The sequence below is a fragment of the Bidens hawaiensis genome, unplaced genomic scaffold, assembly GCF_021521415.1.
Source record: "Bidens hawaiensis isolate Kalapana, Puna unplaced genomic scaffold, B.hawaiensis_p1.1 tig00009618_1, whole genome shotgun sequence".
Classification (NCBI taxonomy): domain Eukaryota; kingdom Viridiplantae; phylum Streptophyta; class Magnoliopsida; order Asterales; family Asteraceae; genus Bidens; species Bidens hawaiensis.
Genome location: NW_027491719.1, coordinates 263,087 through 282,593, shown reverse-complemented (window position 1 = coordinate 282,593; position 19,507 = coordinate 263,087). Strand labels below are relative to the sequence as shown.

Sequence of the window (19,507 nt, the reverse complement as noted above, 5' to 3'; positions counted from 1 at the left end):
CGCCCTAAGCAACTACACCCCGAAAATTCTAGTTACGGTCCGCCTTAAGCATGCAATATCTAAAAGTGACAATTAAGATTCTTACATTTTAAGAAAGAAGGTGGAATCATCTGCCGTCAACACAACATCCTTTTCTGTCGAGCTTCTACCGCTATGGTGCTATGGACATGATGACTGTTTTGTGTCTGGTGGCAGTTACGTGTAGAATTGAGGTTGGTAATCACTTGGTGGCTGATCCAGTGGCGGCGGATCCAAGATTTTATCCAATAGGGTCCCATTTTTTTCGATGTACAAGTTTTCACGGCCAAACGTTAAAATTTTCCGGTTGGAACAGTTCGGGTCGGGCCTGAACGATGAAAACTTAATAAAATACAATATCATAACAAAATATATAATCATTATTCATGCAAGTTTAAATAGCCAGGTCACAAATTATAAATTAGTCCTAACATTCAATTTTATAACATTACTTTTATATATCTTAGCCCTAAAATTGAAGATTCAAGAAACTAGATCACAAATTCTATCTTTAAATTCATGTCACGCAAAGAATAATACATGGCACCATTTGAACAAGTATAAAAATATTTTAAAGTGAAATGTTGCCTATTGACCATAAAGAAAAGAATGACAACAAAAATACATACAAGAGTAACATTAACTAAGTGGGTCAAATTGAGTATAGGCAATCAATTTTATAAAATCTATGAAACATCAAAACAAACTACGAACCTAATACAAAATTAGATTTAAGCTCACAAACTGAAAATAATAACTGTAAATTTATATAAATTATAAGGTTAAACATACGTGATGATGAAGAGTGCTTGTTCATTGAAAGTAAGGTGGGAATTTCATACAAACAAAAAAGATGATTCAAGAAATACAAACAAAAAAAATATAATATTAAACGAGCTTCGCCTGATAAAACGTGGAAGGTTGCAGTCTCTTGTCTGACCCTCAATTGTTTGAGCTATACTTGATAAATTAGTTGGTAGACAATGGGTATTATGGGGACTCTTCCTCAAGGTCAACAATAATATATAAATAATTAGTAATACTTTAATCATCATGCCCTGTTAATCATTATTTTTTAATATAAGAAAATAAAATGTAACAAATATATAATACACACTTACACAGATCAATGACAGATCTCAGTTATACTCAAAACAATCTCTCTCTTTTTAGATCTGATTTCCATTGCTTGCTTTTATACTAAATCCAAACGAATTCGATCCACGGATCAATGGCGTCTTCATCGTCAACTTCTAACTTCAATTCCGCCTCTAATTCTCATTCATGGAATTATGAGGTGTTTATAAGTTTTAGAGGAGAAGACACCCGTAAGGGCTTTGTGGATCATCTCTACACAGCTCTTGTGCAACAAGGAATCCAGACGTACAAGGATGACCAAACATTTCCTCGAGGTGCGACAATCGGTCCAACACTCTTCAAGGCAATCCAAGAATCACGGATTGCAGTTATTGTGTTCTCTAAAAACTATGCAGACTCATCTTGGTGCTTGGATGAGCTTGCACATATTGTAGAGTGCATGGAAAACAAAGAGCAAATCGTTATGCCTGTATTTTACGACGTCGACCCATCGGATGTGAGAAAACAAAATGAGAAATATGGAGAAGCATTTACCAAACATGAGCGTGACAATAAGCACAAAGTTGACTCGTGGAGAAATGCTTTGGTAAAGGCCGGAAACCTTTCTGGATGGGTCTCTAAGGATTTTGCAAACGGGTAATTTTCTTTTACTTTTTCTCAAAGAAAAAACCTTGTGTACTTGATAGATATGTTGCTTTCTATAACTCGATTATACTTGTAATTCAATATCAACTTATTTGTGTATAAATAGATCAGTTTGAGACTTTGAGTTACTTTTCTCCGGTTAGTCAAATTTCAAATTCAAAAGGCTGAGGTAAAAATAAAAAGCGTTAAATGAATATTTAGTTTGTAAGTCTCGTAATCAAATTTAACTAGTTACGTAACGCATTAATTATATATATGAGATTTGGAGTAAATGAAAAAAATGTTCACCAGATGTGATTGTTAGTGAGGCTCATCCTAGTCATGTACAACCATGAGGGTTGTTTGGGCATATCTTTCGGGTTTGTGCTTATTATCACCCACTGATCATTCCTACGTAGATGTGAGTCTGTGACTGTGAATGAGGTTCGTGTTAATTCGTTATTTTATGTTTGCACACAATGTAAAGTAAACACACTCAAGTCTCAGCCATTAGTTACCTTAACCCCTGCTTTAAATCTTGATTCACACATTTTATAACGACTTATATATTGTTACTTTGGTGTAACTTTGAAAAAATTACCAAGCATGCCTGCTTCCAATAACTTAATCATGAGAAACCCGTTCGTGCTGGCTTTTAGCTTTCATATTATGAAATAGACATAAATAGTTATCAAGCAAACATATGATTATTCGTTATATAATATGTATTTCCTTATGTATCGATTATGCAGGCATGAAGCATCATGCATTAAGGACATTGTTGCTACAATTTCCAATAGATTGTCTCCCCTAATTACAAATGTTAGTAAAGACTTCATTGGACTAGAGACTCGCTTGCAAGATTTAAAATCAAAGTTAAAAATTGGGTCCGGTGGTGTGTGTATCGTTGGAATATGGGGGGTTGGGGGCGGGGGTAAGACTACTCTTGCATCTGCTGCGTATATGGAAATCTCTCACCAATTCGAAGCTTGCTGTCTTATTGAAAATATTCGTGAGGAATCAAGCAAAATTGGTATGACTAAGTTGCAAGAAAAGTTACTATCTCTAGTTACGAAAACAACTGAGGTGATAGGGAGTGAGACGGAAGGAATAAGCATGATAAAAAGAAAGTTAGGTTGCAAACGTGTTTTAGTTGTTCTCGATGATGTTAATGAACGCAAGCAACTAGAGGCGTTAGCAGGTTCACATGATTGGTTCGGTGAGGGTAGTCGGATAATAATCACAACCAGGGATGAGCATTTGCTAACCCGCAAAGCCGACATGATATATGAAGTGAGTTTGTTATCACATGAAGAGGCCATCAAGCTCTTCAGTAAACATGCATATGGAAAAGATAAACTTGTAGAAGATTATGAGAAGCTTTCACAAGATGTAGTTTCTTATGCTGGTGGGCTCCCATTAGCACTGGAAATTTTATGTTCTTTTCTATACGACAAAGACAAGGATGAGTGGAGAAGTGTCTTGGCCAAGTTAAAACACATCCCATATCCTAAGGTTACAAAGAGACTCGAAATTAGTTATGATGGACTTGAACCTGACGAGAAACTGTTATTCTTAGATATCGCATGTTTCTTTAGGAGAGTGAAGATAGATGAGGCAATGTCGGTGCTTCATACTTGCAATTTTCAGCCCCATATAGGGATAAAAGTGTTGGCACAAAAGTCTCTTATAAAAGTTTCAAATGAAGTATTTGATATGCATGACTTGGTAGAAGAAATGGCTCACTACATTGTTAGAGGGGAACACCATGATAATCCTGAAAAACATAGTAGAATCTGGAAGATGGATGATATTGATAAGTTATGTGCTATGAAGGCAGCTGCACCGTCAATGGTTAGATTAACTTTACAAAAAAATTATTTTGTATATGTGTTTCTATTGACATTTGTCTATAGTGTTTTTAACAAAATGTGGTTCCCTTTATAAATTAACACAGGAAACAGAAGTATTAGCTTTGCGAGATCGTTCTTTTCAGTTGGCCATTTGGCTTCCCAACCATCAACATCTTCCTGATGTTATTGCAAACATGAAGAAACTTCGATGAATTGATTGGAAACACTATCCAGCATCTTCACTCCTGCCAGAAACAAGCCAACTAAAACAACTATGGAAAGGGTGCGAGGTTCGTAATTCTATTTTTTATTTATATTCCAATACGTTATATATTTTGTAGTTAACTTTTTCCTATTTGTTTCTTTCTCTTGCATTTGTAAATCTAATCTCATTTTTAAGTTTTAAATAGGACCATTAAACGGGTCAAGTCAGGCGGGTTTGGGTCACGAGTCAGAACTGGTCAATTAAAATAAATGTTGTTTTGGTTTGGGTCGGTTTATTTTTTCTTTTCAAAGGGTGAATCACTTACTTCTAATTTCATTTGCAGTAGGTTTAGATCATTAAGAAGTGTATAAGTTTATAGATGTCTGGTTCGAGCCTCAGTTTTGATACGGGCAACAAAAATGTTTATCTTGCTAGCGTGTGTTCAATCGTCGATTAAGCGTGTCAAGAATTTAGTGTTTGTGAAAAGATGTGGAAGATTAGAAATTTAACAAAAGTCATAACATGTGTCGGTTATGCGTGTTCAATACTCAATCATCGATTACATGTTTTCTAGTATTGGTTACACGTCCGATTCCAGGTTATGTGCATACCGGCACGGGTAACTGATACGACCCAGTTATCTGTTAACCCGAATACGCCGATCCAGCCCATTAATAACTCAGAAGTTCATCCAGTTAATGACCCAATCAACAAAACAATTGAATAAGAAGTTGGAAGTATTCAAAGTTGTTATTTGCTTTCCCACGTTCTATTTGCATGCATGTAGTTAGAGAGTGGTCCCACCACTACTCCACCTTCCATATTTCTTGCATAAGTTTAGGATCCCATGTTTACATTATCATGCATCATTTTCTATTTAAGTTGTAATTTTGCATTGAAAAATTAGAGAAGAAAATTGTTCCAAATCTTGTGTTCTTTGCAATTTTAATTAGGAGATTGGTTATCTCGAAATTAACCTCTATCAATAACACATCTGATTTCGGGTTACGTGTGTATCGGTGGTCGGTTACGCATTTGGTGTCATATTGAGCACGTAGTGCCGCTAATTAAGCATTCGATGTTGAGTTACACATGTACCGACGTTGGGTTATACGCATTGGGTTGTGTGTGTACCAGCATCGGGTTATGTGCGTACCAGCACTGATTACGGGTTCGATGGCGCGTTACACGTGTACTGTTGCCGAATTATGCGCATACAGGCCTATGAATAAATATCCCTATTTGACTTTTACGTATTTGTCTTACAACAGAGTCTACCAAGTTTAAAAATTCTTGATCTCTATGATTCAAGCCACCTAAGGAGGACACCAGATTTTAAAGGCCTTCCATGTCTTGAAAGATTGAACTTAGAGAAATGTGTTCAGTTAAAAGAGATTCATCCATCGATTGGATATCACGAAAGGCTTGTTTGGGTGAATACGAAAGGTTGTCTGAAACTTAAATCGTTTCCACCCATCATACACATGAAAAAATTGGAGACTCTTGTGCTCTCTGAGTGTCGTCAACTTAAAAAGTTTCCGTATATACAAACGATAATGGATAGCTTGGAAAACCTTCATTTTGATGGAACTAGTATAAAAGTAGTCCCACCTTCGGTTGGGCAATTTTGTACCAACCTTGTACATTTTGATTTAAGAAAATGTTCCAAACTAAAATGGATAGAGGGCAACTTCCATCTCTTAAAACGTTTGAAATATCTAAAGTTCTATGGATTGCGACTTGAGAAATCGGCAGGGGATCTTTTTGACGAGGAATGTCGTTTAGAAGAGCTTTCTTTAACAATGACCCGGAAACTTCCTCAATTTCCACGTTATTTAAGAAAGTTGGATATTAGTTACTGCAAATTGGGAGATGGAGACATGCCATCTGATATGAGTGGATTAATAAACCTACAAATATTAGACTTAAGTCATAACCGGTTTTCACGATTACATTCCAGCCTCTCCAAAATCCCGTGTCTCAAGTTCCTCAAGTTGTAATTCTGTGAGAGCCTTGTAGAACTGCCGGATCTCCCGTCAAGCATAGCTATTCTTATAGCAGAATATTGTAACTCACTTCAAAGTGTAGGAGATTTATCAATTTTTAAATGGTTATGGAAAGTCTCCCTAGAGAGAGACAATAAGAATAAGTTAATTGGTGTTGAGATACTACATTCTATGCTTCAGGTATAACTCCTATCTTGTTCTTGAATTGAAGCCTTATACGCATTATAAAATGTAATAATAATAGTGTTCCTCATAATTCAAATGCAGAATCATGCACTTGAAGATCGCTTTCTGAGTATAGTACATCCATGTGTGTATCCGCCAGATTCTTGTAGAGAAATAATCACGATGATCACATTGCAACTTCCACAAAATTGGTATAATGACTTTAGTGGATTTTTATTATCTGCTGATGATTGCAACATGTATGGGTGTAGCATGGTTATTAAGCAGGAGATGTTGTCCATGGATTCTCAACCTGATCACGATCACTGGGAAGAGTATAAAAAGTATCCAGAATCTTATATGGATTGGCCACAGGTGGTGGGATATGTACCCTTTGGTTCATTGAGGCACACCTCATGGTGGAACACTACATACACTCATATCACATTTCAGTTTCATGGCTTGGATAATCTAAAAGTAGGACTTGTTCCTAGGAAAAGTAAATCAAAGGAAAGAGCAATAGACTACTCAGAGTGTTGGGACGAGACTGGGATTAAAAAGACATTTAATATCGAAGACGCTTCAAAGCCCTTTAAAATTAAGATTGAATGGTCACCTGAAATTGTGTATTTTTTTTAATTGCAGCGAAAACAACTTTTGACTTGGTATTCATGTGTAGCTCATAACAGACCTAATAATGTTCTTGTCTTTTGACTTGGTATTCATGGTATTCACGTTGTTCTCTGAATAAGTTTCAAGTTAACACTTTAATTTCTGATTTGCTAATTGATTGATATTCGATTATGCATTCTCAAATCAAAAGTATGTATTTCTGGTTCATTTAAAGGTATGGTTTGTTGTAATTAAAATGTTTAAGCAATAATTTGGTACCTTTACCTACCAAATTTATCATACTTGCATATGCTTGTTTGAATGAATCTTGATAGAATTTGACCGTTGTATATTTTGTGTAACTTTCAGATAGATATTATGGATATCTTTCAGAATTGGCCCTCAAATTAATCATTTCTGATTATCCAAAACTCATTTACTTCAAATCATTTATTCATACTTCACGAGTTTATTACTCAGCATATAATTATTTATGAAGGTTCCTAACGCCCAACTTGTTGAGCAAAATTTTAGTTGCAGTGTGCTCAAGCTATTAGTTCATTTAGAACCACTAACATGTAGAGTACTCTCAGCTTCCTATTCATATAACTTATACTTTAAAAATTGATAATTAGTTATAGGGGTGAATAACAACCGAAACCAAAATGAAAACCGACAAAACCAAACCAAACTGTTAACCGAACCGAAAATCGTTTTCTTTTTTTTTTTAATTCCCTTAGTTAAGCGAAATTATACCTCCTTGTCATTTATTTCATGTTTTATTACTCCATTTTATGTACTTCAAAGCGAAAAAATTTTAGCCGAAGTTTTGTTTTGATTATTAACTGAAAATAACTGAACTGAACCCAAAACTGACAAAGTAATCAAATTAACTGAACGTTCGGTTATCGGTTTCGGTGAATGATTTTGCAAAAACAGAATGCAGGTTTTCGGTTTTGGTGAACCAAATGCTGATCACCCCTAAATTTAATTTCACCATCTGCAACTATAGATTAATAGAAAGCATTCAGATTTGTGTTGTTTATTAGAGTTAGCCTGAAACTGCGAATCAATGTCTCTCGTGAATCTCTGCATCTAAATTGATTAGCTTGCGATGAAGATCTGAACTTCATTATGCAAGGCTTCTACGATTTTAACGTTAGCAATTTCACATTGTTCGCTGATCGATTGATATTCACTTTTTAATATGCTTACATACTGCAGATTTTATCTATTGATTAGATTCTCGAATATTAAACGTATGTATTTCTGGTCCGACACTTGGTTTTGATCTGTTTATAGTTTCATGCACATCAAAGTGTTCCATTAAATGCCTCAATGGAAAACAATCACTTTTTTTTTTGCGATATTATGTAGAGCGTGGCATCATAAGTTTGATTAAAATGTTTAAGCAACAATTCGGTACCTTACATGACCTACCAATTTCTCATACTTGCATACTGCCTATTTGAATGAATCTTGTTAGAATTTAATATTTATAAGCTACTAATAATTAAACGTATCTATCAAATTCTAAATATCATTTATAACATTTATAAGCTACTAATGATTAAACTAAACTAAACTAATCATGCAGCCGGTGAATCACAAGTTTGATCATTCATATATAATAACAAGGTCTGAATCATCATTTGACTACCTATAATTTCACCTTTCCCCAGATATATATTACATCATGTTTCTTGAAATTCTTTTTTTATTATCATTCGTTGACAGTCATTTGATCACCGGTCCACAAATTTGTCCCCAGCCTGTTGATAATCATATTTGATACTTTATGATTCTAGTTCCCAGTGTGAATGATCTAAATTAATTTTGAAGTTGATCATACTTTGGAATGCCACATCGATGATATCATTCTTAATAGAAAATAAAAGTTTTAAAGTGAACTTTATATAGTTTTCTCTTGATTGTGGAGGAATAAAGTTAGGCAATTTCCTTCGCATTTACTTCGAAAATTATACTTATTTTCCTTTTTCATTCTCTTTAAGTTTTTTTATGCTCCTTTGTCTTCTATTTCGATGTAAACACTACTCTTTAATGAATGAACTTTAAAAATATAAAATAAGAATACAGAAACAACAATATATATATATAAATAAACCGAGCTTCGTATATTTTTTTGTGATAGCTGGCTCACGAAACACAAAGAAAGATAAAGGAATGCAATGTGAAAGGCTGCAGTCTCTTTTGAGCCTCAATTATTTCAGCTAAATGATTAAATTCATAATTAGTAATAGTTTAATCTTCATGCCACTCTTAATCCTTCTTTTTATAATAAACAAAAAGAAGATGCAACAAAACAGCACTAACAACTCTAGCATTATTTAAACACATCTCATCTTCTCAATACAACATCTTTCTTTTTGGACCTGATTTCCACTGATTGCGCGCTTTCATACAAAGAAAATTAATACACAGATCAATGGCATCTTCATCATCCTCTTCGCACTTCTTCCTACCTCTAATTCTCAGTCATGGAATCATGAGGTGTTTATAAGTTTCAGAGGAGAAGACACCCGTAAGGGCTTTGTAGATCATCTCTACACAGCTCTTGTACAACAAGGAATTCACACATACAAGGATGACGAAACACTTGCTCGGGGTGAGTCAATTGGCCCAGCCCTCCTGAAGGCTATCCAAGAATCACGGATTGCGGTTATCGTATTCTCTGAAAACTATGCGGATTCATCTTGGTGCTTGGATGAGCTTGCACATATAGTTGAGTGCATGGACCAGAGAGGGCAAGTTGTTATGCCTGTATTTTATGGCGTCGATCCATCAGATGTGAGAAAACAAAATGGGAAATATGGAAAAGCATTTACCAAACATGAATGTGACAATAAGCACAAAATTGAATCATGGAGAAAAGCTCTTGTAGAGGCAAGCAACCTTTCTGGATGGGTTACTAAGAACTTTGCAAACGGGTAATTTCTTCTTTTATTTTCAACGTGTTTCATATTTAATGTGTTTGCTTTCTATAGCTCGATTATACTTGTAATTAGAGGTGTTAGTGTGCATCTAAGTGGATCGGTTTGAGTTAAGTTTTTTGTGCTAAGCAAATATTAAATTCAAGAGGTTCGTGAAAAAATAAAGCATGTTAAATAATTTTTTAACATTTCGAAGAAAAACAGTTTTATTTTGTTTAATTTCTTTTAATTTATATTCCAAAAGGAGTTTTGTATATATCCCTACAAACTTGATTTTCCAAAAGGAGTTTTGTATATATCCCTACAAACTTGATTTTCCAAAAGGAGTTTTGTATATATCCTACAAACTTGATTAATTTTCGAATATACCCAATTTAAATCAAAATTACATGTATTTCTTTCCTTACTAAAATTTTATACGATACATATACGCCGTTTTAGAATAACTGGTCATTCATACACAAATCTGCTATAAATTTATACACAATTATCAGCTATAAATCCATTAGGGCCGGCCCGTATGTAGAAGAAGGCCAAGGGGCTTTGGGCCTCCAAGTTTTTGAGGCCTCAATTTTTAAAATATCTATCTTTATCGTTAATATAAAAATATAATTTAAATATGATACTAAATTTCGCTTCTCTAGTTCAGTGGTAAAATTCCATACTTGTGTTGTGGAGGACCTACTATCGAATCCCATCTCCACTATAAAAATTTTCATTTTCTTTTATTTTTTTATCTTACCATGAGGGGTAGAAATAGTAGTTCATGTAATCCAAAATTAAAGAGATTCAATATTTTCTTGTGTTTCAATTGCAATTGTTGTTTTTCTTTCAAACTAAAGGATTATATAGAATTTCAAGTCAATTTTTGATAACAATTATTGTAATAACTAAAGCATACATAATAGTTTTCAATTGTAATAAAAAAATGTTTCGACTCTAGAAGCTAAAATGCAATGTCTATTTCTCTCAAAACTAAGATGATATATGAACATTATAATTGTAAATGCCTATGTTGAAAATGCCTAAGTATGATGTTGTGTACAAGATGTTTTTAAATACCGTCCAATAAGGTTACCTTAATGTCGTGTTTCAATAAATTTATATTTTGGTTAGTTTCTTTTAAGAAACAAATCTAGAAAAATGAAAATGAATCGTTTTTATATTTAACTTATTTATTTTATTAAATGTGAAGTAGAATGAATAAAACAAATGAAAATTACAATACCAATTTTTTTTATTTTTGTAAAAGGCCTCAAATTTTTTATTCGCTTTGGGCCACCAAAATGGTTGAGCCGCCACTGAATCCATACACAAATCAGCTACAAATGATCATTCCTACACAGATGCAAGGGGTGTTGTTCGAGTATCTTTTCAGGTTTTGGGTTAATAGGGTATTTTAAATTTGCAAAAGTAATCGATACCCGAACCGGATTATATTTGGTTATACAGGTTTCAAGTAGGGTCTGGTCAGCTTGAGCGACATTACAAGACACATTGTTAATTAAAATACAACTATACCACTAGCGCCTACCAGTCTTTTTCTCAAATCTTTAAAATTTGAACATGTCAAAAGTCGAAACAAATTCTTATGCTAAGTCGACCCATAGTCAAATCTCAACAATGAGTTCCTTAACCCTTGCTTTGAATCGTTATTCACATGATTCTTACTGGCATATGTTTTGTTACATGGTACTGGCTTTTAGTTTCATATGATTAATATTCTTTATATAATATATATATATATATAGGGAGAGGATCATGAGAGAACTTCATTTATGGAGAGAACTAAATAACTAATAATGAAATATTTTTAATTTAATTAAAAGAAATATTTTTAAAATTTTTTTCTTTCATCCTTCTTATATGTTGTTATTCTTCACCACAAAAAAATATAAAAATTAAAAAAAATTAAAAATAAAAAAAATTAACGAGTAATGCATATATGCAATACACCGACTTTTTTTATAATACATATGTGCAATAGTGTGCATTTTGATATTTTAAATAGTGTTGAATAGCATATATATAGTTGTTTGTATTGTATATTTGCAATAGTGTTATATTATTTACAAAAATTAAAAAAAATCGATATAGTGCATATGTGCATCAGTGTTGTATTACATATATGCGATAATGTGTTTTGCATACAATTATTAGTGTTGTATTTGCATATATTCAATAGTATGTATTGGATAATGCAATTGTTTTGTATTATATGCAATAAAACACTATTGTATATATGTAATAGGCATTAGTGCACATATGCACTACAGTACTACACCGACAAGTTGTTTTTTTTTTAGGAACCATATCATCTTAAGGAGGAAAGAAAAAGAAATCAGAAAATATTTTTTTAAAAATAGTTAAAAATAATTCTTTACTAGTTCTCTAGTTCTCTCTTTAAAAAGAGATCTCTCTAGATCTCACCCCTATATATGTATATATATATATATATCCGTTTGTACCCGTTGTGCAGCCATGAAGCAAAATGCATTAAGGACATTGTTGAAAAAATTTCTGCTTGGCTACCTCAACTAGTTCCAAACATGAATGAAGACCTCATTGGAATAGAGATACGCTTGCACGATTTAAAATCAAAGTTGGATATTGGGTCAAGTGGTGTGCGCATGGTTGGAATATGGGGGGTTGGGGGTGGGGGTAAGACTACTCTCGCATCTGCTGCGTATATGGAATTCTCTCACCAATTTGAAGCTTGTTGTCTTCTTGAAAATATTCGTGAGGAATCAAGCAAGCATGGGTTGAAAAAGTTGCAAGCAAATATGTTATCAATTGTTTTGAAAAAAGATGTGCCTTTAGGGGGTGAGATAGAAGGAAAGAACATGATAAGACGAAGTTTATGTAACAAAAGGGTTTTAGTTGTTCTTGATGATGTTGATAATCCTAAACAAATAGATGCGTTAGCGGGCTCAAATGATTGGTTTGGTGAAGGGAGTCGGATAATAATCACAACCAGGGATGAGCATTTACTAACCCGACGGGCTGACACGATATTAGAAGTGAGTTTGTTATCAGATGATGAAGCTATCATGCTCTTTAGTAGACATGCATATCGAAAAGATAAACCTGTAGAAGATTATGAGATTCTTTCACATGATATAGTTTCTTATGCTGGTGGTCTCCCATTAGCACTTGAAATTCTAGGTTGTTTCCTATACGACAAAGATAATGAAGAGTGGAAGAGTACCTTAGCCAAGCTAAAATGCATCCCAGGTGTTCAAGTGATGGAAAGACTCAAAATAAGTTATGATGGGCTCAAACATGATGAGAAAGAGTTATTCTTAGATATTGCATGTTTCTATAGGAGAGTGGAGTTAGATAAGGCAATGTTGGTGCTTAATGCTTGCAATTTTCACACTTGTATAGGGTTAAAGGTGTTGGCACAGAAGTCTCTCATAAAAGTTTCAAATGGAATATTTGAAATGCATGACTTGATATAAGAAATGGCTCCCTATATTGTTAAAGGTGAACACCTTGATGATTTTGAAAAACATAGTAGAATTTGGAAGAGAGAAGATGTCATAACCTTATGTGCTATGGGAGCAGCTACACCGGTAATGGTCAATTTATTTTACAAAAATGTATTTTATATACGTGTATCAAATGGCGCTTGTCTTTAGTAATATTGACACAAATTTTGGTTTGTTCCCCTCGTTGGTTAAATTAACACAGGAAACTGAAGTATTAGCTTTGCCGGATTATGTTTTTTATGAGCCGATAATTTTTCGGCCTTATGTGTCAAATTATGATAACCATCAACCTCTTCTTGATGTCATTGGAAACTTGAAGAAACTTCGATGGATTAAATGGTGGGGGTATCCTGCATCTTCAATATTCCCATCAAATTTTCAGCCAATAAAGCTTGGTTGTCTAATCTTGAGATCTAGTAATCTGAAACAACTCTGGGAAGGGTATAAGGTACAATTTTTCATGTTTCCCAAAGTCATTGTAATAAAACCGGGAATACTAATTTTCAATACAAACAAATGTATCCATGGTTTGGGTAAGGTGAGATAATAACAAACCTTTTCTCTATTTTAGGAGATAGAGAGACTCTTGATTCAAACGATTCATGACCACCAGTAAACTTCTTTTCAACTTTTCATTTATTAAATCTCTTTTTGCAACAAAGGCAGCTTGTCATTAATTATGTTAACATTGTTTTCAGCTAAAAAAAATAAGATATATTTCTTAACATGTATATAAAGTTCATGGCGCCTAATGATCCATGTGCAACAAATTAAGTTTGCGAATTGGGCATGAAACAGTTCTATGAAAATATACTTGTTTTCTGCAACTTTTCAATTGAAATATTTCTAATGTGTATATCCACCACAAATCTAATTTTTCCAATTCTGAGTTACTTTTCAGTTATGAAAACGATTAACTTTCACTTCCATTGAGAAACATTCGTGAATTGTAAATAATCTCATGATCTGTTAAGGCCGAAATCTAAATCACTCGACTGTTACGCCAGATGGTTGAATAAATATCAAATTAATAAATATACTGATTTGTTTGACTTAATTTTACGTATTTCTCTTACAACAGCTTCTACCAAACTTAAAAATTCTTGATCTCGGGCAGTCAAGGGGCCTAATGAGGACACCAGATTTTAAGGGCCTTCCACATCTGGAAAGATTGATTTTAAATAGTTGTACAAGGTTAGAAGGGATTCATCCCTCAGTTGGATATCATGAAAGGCTTGTTTTGGTGGACATGACTGCGTGTACCAAACTTAAAATGTTTCCGCCCATCATATGGATGAAAAAACTTGAGACTCTCAACCTTTCCGGGTGTTGTCGACTTCAAAATTTTCCGGATATACAAACGAATATGGATAGCTTGGTAAACCTTCATTTGGATGAAACAGGTTTAGAATTAATCCCAGCTTCAGTTGGACAATTTTGTACCAACCTTGTTTCTTTTGATTTAAGAAGTTGTAACAAACTAAAAAGGATAGAGGGCAACTTCCGTCTCTTGAAGAGTTTGAAATATCTTAAGCACTCTGGTTGTAATCAACTTGAGAAATTGGCATGGGATTTTTTCAATGAAGAATGCTGTTTAGAAGAGCTTTCTTTGTTTGAGAGCCCAAAGCTTCCTCAATTTCCATGTTTTTCAAGAAAGTTGGAACTTAGTTTCTGCAATGTGGGAGATGGAGACATGCCATCTGATATGAGTAGGTTGTTGAACCTACAAGTACTAGACCTAAGTTGTAACAAATTTTCACGATTACATTTCAGCTTCTCCCAACTTTCATGTCTCAAGTTCCTCAACTTGTCATGCTGCCCAAATCTTGTTGAACTTCCAGATCTCCCATCAAGCATAGCTATTCTCATAGCAGAACGTTGTGAGTCGCTTCAAAGTGTAAGAGATTTATCAAATTGTAATTGGTTATGGAAAGTTTCTCTTCGAAGAATGAATAAGTTGATTGGTGTTGAGGGAGTACTACATTCTATGATTCGGGTGTAACTCTTATCTTGTTTTTTTTTTTATTTTAAGCCTTCTATAAATTAGAATATGTAACAATTTTAGAGTTCCTAGATCATAATGTAAATGTATATGTGGCAGAGAAATGCAGTAGAAGATCGCTTTATGAGTGTTGTGCTTCCACGTTCACTTCTATCAGATCCTTATAAAGAATTGAAAACGATCACATTGCAACTTCCACACAATTGGTATAATGACTTTGGTGGATTTTTATTATGTGCTGATGATTTCTGGAAGTTTGGGTACTGTCACATAATTATTAAGCAGGAGGTGATGTCCATGGATTCTCAACTTGATCACCGGCAAGAGTTTGATGAAAATCCAGAATTTTATAAGGAATGTCCAGTGGTTGGTTATGTACCCTTTAGTTCATTGAGGCACACCTCATGGTGGAATCCTACATACACGCTTCTTACATTTCGGTTTCATAGCTTCTCCAATCCAAAAGTAGGACTTGTTCCTAGGAAAAGTAAATCAGTTGATTCAATGGAAACACCAAAATATTGCTCAGAGTCTTGGGAAGACAGCAAATTATGTAAGACATTTGTGATTAAAGATCACTCAGTGTCCAAAGAAATTTTAATTGTATGGTCACCTCAAATTTATTGATTTATTAGCACTGATTAAACATTGAAAACAACTCTTGACTTAGCATTGTGTACCTTATAATAGACCTAGCTAACGTTCTGGTCTTTCATATCATGATTAAATGTAACCATGCATGTGAATAGTTAAGAATTTGTGTTATATGGAGTAGGAGGCAAGATTGATGAGTAGAGCATCTGAGTAAGGTATCAATATTAAACTTATCTAACAAATGTTGGGTTCGTAGGCCTTGTTGGCCCGGTTTATTATATGAAGTCAAAAGAGGAGACGGGTGTGGGCGGTCGGGCCCAAGCCCGGCCCGGTTTAGATTTCTTGCATAATAATTTACTAACCCTAGTTCAGTCTCTATATAAACAACATTATGTACTTGTAATATTCGGTCACTCAATAAAGATATACCTAGTTGCCACCCGTGGACGTAGGTCAGTTTAGACCGAACCACGTTAAATCCTCGTGTTCGTTTACTGCTTTCGTGTGTGTGTTCAGTTTCGTGTGTGCGTTTAATCCTAACAAGCGGTATCTAGAGCTTAGGTTCAGATCACGCGAAGAACACGTTGAACCAGCCGAGTCGCCGCCAAACCATCCAGCCGCCGCCACCCTACTGCGCTAGGGTTCCGCCGCCGCCTACGGTTTTTTCGATTGTCGTTAGGGTATACGTCGCCGCTGTTTCGCCGCCACTAAACCCAGCCCGACGATCGCGACTAGGGTTCAGTCCACCGCCATACACCACCAGTAACCACCGTAGTTATTCACGCCGTCGATCAGTTCGTTTTCGGCAGTTCAATCACTGACCAAAGAAGATTAGAACTTGTTGTGATAGTATGGTCAGGGTGTTAGTTTAGAAGAAGAAGGTTGAGGAGTTCCGATTTGATTTCGGTAATTATTTGAGCAGAAGAAGAGAGTGAATTTTGTGGGTAAAGGCTTTGGGAATTATTTTTTTCTTTTGTAGAGAAGCACGTGATCAAAATCCCAAACCAAGAATTCATTTTTTTAAGCTTTGGACCATCAATTTTGGGCTAGTAGATCTAGCTTGTTTATTTTGTTGGGCCCGAGATCCATTTAAGCAAAGGTCGAGTCAAGAACGAGCGAATCAAGATCCTATTTTTGAAGAACAGTTGTTAAGTCAGAAGAAGCGTTAAAGAAACTTAGAACCAGTACCAACCGAGTTTGTCAGGTTTTATCATTTCAGTTTAAAGTTTCAGTTTTCTGATTTTTAGTTCGTTATTCCGCTGCACGTTTAAAATAGGTTGATTTTTTAACAGAGTTCAGTAGAACAGTCGTTAAGTTCAGGTTCGTGTTGCTGTGTCTGTCTCTGTTTTTTATCCAGTTTTTCGTTTTAGTCATTGTTATGGCAGAAGACGGAAAGTTTTCGATACAGAAGCTTGACGGACAGAAGTTCGGTTGGTGGAAGATGCAGATTGAGGCACTACTTTGTCAGAAAGACTTGGATGTAGTGCTTGAGGATGAAAAACCAGAAAAGATGTCAGAAGCAGATTGGAAGAAGTTAGACAAGAAAGCTATGGCTTGTATTACTTTGTCGTTGTCGGAAGATGTGGCGTTTAACATCATGAAAGAAACCACAGCACGTGGTATGATGGAGGCGCTATCCAACATGTATGAAAAGCCTTCGGCAGCGAATAAAGTCTATCTTATCCGAGAGCTAGTGACAACAAGAATGAAAGAGGGTGGGTCAGTTACAACTCATATCAATAATCTTAATTCGATCTTGTCTCGCTTAGTGTCAGTTGACATTAAGTTTGATGATGAAGTTCAAGGCCTCTTGTTATTATCCTCTTTGCCCGACAGTTGGTCGCAAACAGTGACTGCAGTTTGTAGTTCGTCTACAAATATTACTTTCGATGGGATTCGAGATCTGATTCTGGGAGAAGATTCAAGACGCAGAAGTTCAGGTGAATCATCAGGCAATATGCTAGTCACAGAAGGTAGAGGTAGGGGAAAACAGCGAGGCAGTGGGAGCAGGAAGAGGAGCCAGTCTAAGACTCGTAAGGATATTGAATGTTGGGGTTGTAAAGAGAAAGGACACTTCAGGAATCAGTGTCCGAATGGTAAGAAAGAGGTGAACGTTACAGAAGACGACACAGATGACGGGGTCAGTAGTGATGAGGCTTTGGTTTGTAGTGTTGAGAGTAGCGTTGATGCTTGGGTGATGGATTCTGGTGCATCGTTTCATGCCACTCACTGTAGTGAAACGATGAAGAATCTTAAATTTGGGGATTTTGGAAAGGTTCGACTAGCGAATGATGATATTTTAGAGGTTACGGGTATGGGAGACGTTGATTTGATAACTTCAGCCGGTACTTCTTGGACTTTGAAAGACGTGAGGGTTATTCCAAGTTTGAAGAAACGTTTGATATCAGTTGGGCAGTTGGATGACCAAGGGCATGATGTTAAGTTCGGGAATGGGTAGTGGAAAGTAGTCAAAGGGAATCTCGTTGTTGCTCGTGGCAAGAAAATGGGTTCGTTGTATATGGTCGATATGTCATCGAAAGGAGTGGATCCAGTTTTGGTGAAAGACAAAATCCGGTTCACAGAATCTCGTGGGCAGAAGAAGGTTCGTTTTGCAAGTAACAAACCCAGAGCCAAAGTGAAGATTCAGGATGAACGAGCTAGGAAGGTTAAATCAGTTGGGGGACATCGTGACAGTGGGAGCACAGGTCGTGTTTCAGTTACAGTTCCAGGTCGACAGTGGATTAAGAAAACCAGTATTCCAGCTGTAAAAGTCTCTCCAATGAATTACTTGCTGAATATGGAGAGTGTTTGTTCTCAGGTTATCTCAGGATCCGGTAGTTCGTTACAGTGGGAGCCGGTAGGGACAGAGAACGGTTCAGGGGCAGTTTCAGCTATGACTGACGTGTTGGAGCTCCGGGGAGCTTCAACGGGCCTTCAGGTTAATTGATTAGAAGGCGGTGGCAACTAGAAGAAGTTTAATGTTCAGATTACAGAAGTACAATCAGGAGTGCAGACGAGAGTACTCAAGGCCTCCGAGTGGGAGATTGTTGGGTTCGTAGGCCTTGTTGGCCCGGTTTATTATATGAAGTCAAAAGAGGAGACGGGTGTGGGCGGTTGGGCCCAAGCCCGGCCCGGTTTAGATTTCTTGCATAATAATTTACTAACCCTAGTTCAGTCTCTATATAAACAACATTATGTACTTGTAATATTCGGTCACTCAATAAAGATATACCTAGTTGCCACCCGTGGACGTAGGTCAGTTTAGACCGAACTACGTTAAATCCTCGTGTTCGTTTACTGCTTTCGTGTGTGTGTTCAGTTTCGTGTGTGCGTTTAATCCTAACAACAAATTCTAAATATCTTTAGTAACAAACATTATAAATAGGCCAATAATATAACTCATATATTGATTACTAAAAAAAGCCCAAAATATTCATAAAATGTGCCAATAAGCCTAACCCGATTAACATTCTTAAACATAATACCTAAATAAAAATTAAATAAAAAAACAAATACAACGACCGATCAATTTCTGTTTCTACCAATTTATGTTTCTATCGACCAAACGAGTATGACCTTCGCCTCATCTCATCGCCTTCGCCGGTTCGCCTTAAGGCTTCAACCATTGCCTCACCCCCTCAGCCCTCACCTGCTGGACTTTAGCCATACATCAACGGTCGACTGACTTTTTTCTTTTTTATTAATATGACTTTGTATTTTATTGAATGTTAACGATGCAGTTTTGTTATGATAGTGATATTCATTATTTTAATTTGGCCGAATGACCGACCCAACCCATTCAGGTCCGAAAACTTTCACACAAGGAAAAAACCAAGCACCGAAAAATCTCGAGTCCATAGAAAAAAATTTCCTAGACTGCAGACCGGT

General features: G+C 35.5%; 2 pseudogenes across 2 annotated transcripts; both read left to right on the top strand.

Moving 5' to 3' along the window:
• Positions 1–1,212: 1,212 nt before the first annotated feature.
• Positions 1,213–6,675, top strand: LOC143533052 (TMV resistance protein N-like; annotated as a pseudogene). The gene is made up of 4 exons (XR_013135285.1): positions 1,213–1,752; positions 2,493–3,624; positions 5,070–5,984; positions 6,072–6,675. The product of XR_013135285.1 is annotated as a TMV resistance protein N-like (transcript).
• A 2,081-nt stretch (positions 6,676–8,756) lies between these two features.
• Positions 8,757–15,727, top strand: LOC143533105 (TMV resistance protein N-like; annotated as a pseudogene). The gene is made up of 5 exons (XR_013135295.1): positions 8,757–9,529; positions 12,012–13,113; positions 13,226–13,471; positions 14,105–15,019; positions 15,125–15,727. The product of XR_013135295.1 is annotated as a TMV resistance protein N-like (transcript).
• The last annotated feature ends 3,780 nt before the right edge of the window (positions 15,728–19,507 follow it).